The sequence below is a fragment of the Montipora foliosa genome, chromosome 1 (assembly GCF_036669935.1).
Source record: "Montipora foliosa isolate CH-2021 chromosome 1, ASM3666993v2, whole genome shotgun sequence".
NCBI lineage: Eukaryota > Metazoa > Cnidaria > Anthozoa > Scleractinia > Acroporidae > Montipora > Montipora foliosa.
The window spans coordinates 49,048,107-49,049,373 of record NC_090869.1 but is presented as its reverse complement, the minus strand read 5'-3'; positions in this window follow the sequence as shown (position 1 = coordinate 49,049,373).

Here is a 1,267-nt window from a genome sequence, read left to right as displayed (position 1 = left end):
TAAATAATTTATTGCACTGGAAGTATTTAGTAGGCCAGCGTGAAATTTGTTTTGGATAATAGCACTGAATCACCTTCAACAAGTTTTCTAAACTTTGAAGATACCTAATTTTATATCCTCCTGCTGTTTTATTGCTGGAAGATAAAACCAATTCTTGATTAATTATTTTTGTTGTCACATTAACCCACTACAATGTGTTGAAAGCGTATTATTAGCTGTAGTAATATTTTGTTACAGTAAAATCCCCCCTGCTAGTGAGCTGGATTTCTGAATCAAATTTTCAACTTGGAATACCAGTATTGTTGTTTTGGCTATTCAGAGTTAACCTAATATATGTTCATTTCTATAATTTGGAGGGAAGCAAACGATTGGCATTTGCTTGAAATGACTATAGCAAAATATAATTGTAACTAAAAGGTTTCCTTCTAGTGTACCCAATATGAGGTGCTTATATGGCATGTTATGTATGACATTGGTGCTAAATTCACTTTAAAATTTATCTTTGAACGACTGAAATACATTTCTAACTTTTCCGGGACGTCATGCATTTTTTTTTTTCCTCCGTCGTAATAAATTTGCCTCCATGGACCACTTGAATGGCCATTTTAACAACTTTATTTTGAAGAAAAATGCAAAAATCTTAACATTTTCTGCTAGATGCGGGCCCCCGCGGAAACAGTGTGCAAATATTTAGTCGAAAGAGAAACCATTTGGAAATTTAGTGATATATTTTTTGCTCCACTTTTTAAAAGATAAACGCATGAATTGAAATCAAGATGGTACTCCATTAGCCGGTAAGCTCCACAAACAAATTTCCACTCAAACACTGTCACAGCAACCTGGACTCGCGTTGACCTTGAAATGTTAAAGACTGAATTTCCCTCGTAGCACTGTTGGCTAAAAAGTACGGTGGCCCACAACTAAAAAGAGAATCTCGCTGGCATAAAAACGCACTATGCAGTCAAAACATTCGTCCGTTTTACTGGCCTGAAAAAGGTCTTTTTTTTATCGACGGAGATCGGATAAACACCCGATGGCAGCCATGTTTTTCGCCAGTGAACAATAAGTCAGTGGTTACCGTCTTGCGCACGCGTCCTTGAAAGGCAACCTTAGCCAATCAGCGGATTTTGAGACCTGTCGATTGGTTGTGTTGTTAGACGCGCGTTTTGATTGGCTGGTAGGAAATATGAGCGTGTATCAAAAAAATCTGTTTCAATCTAGAAGTAAAAAAAACAGCATTTTCCTTCATTTATTGAATTGTCTTCGA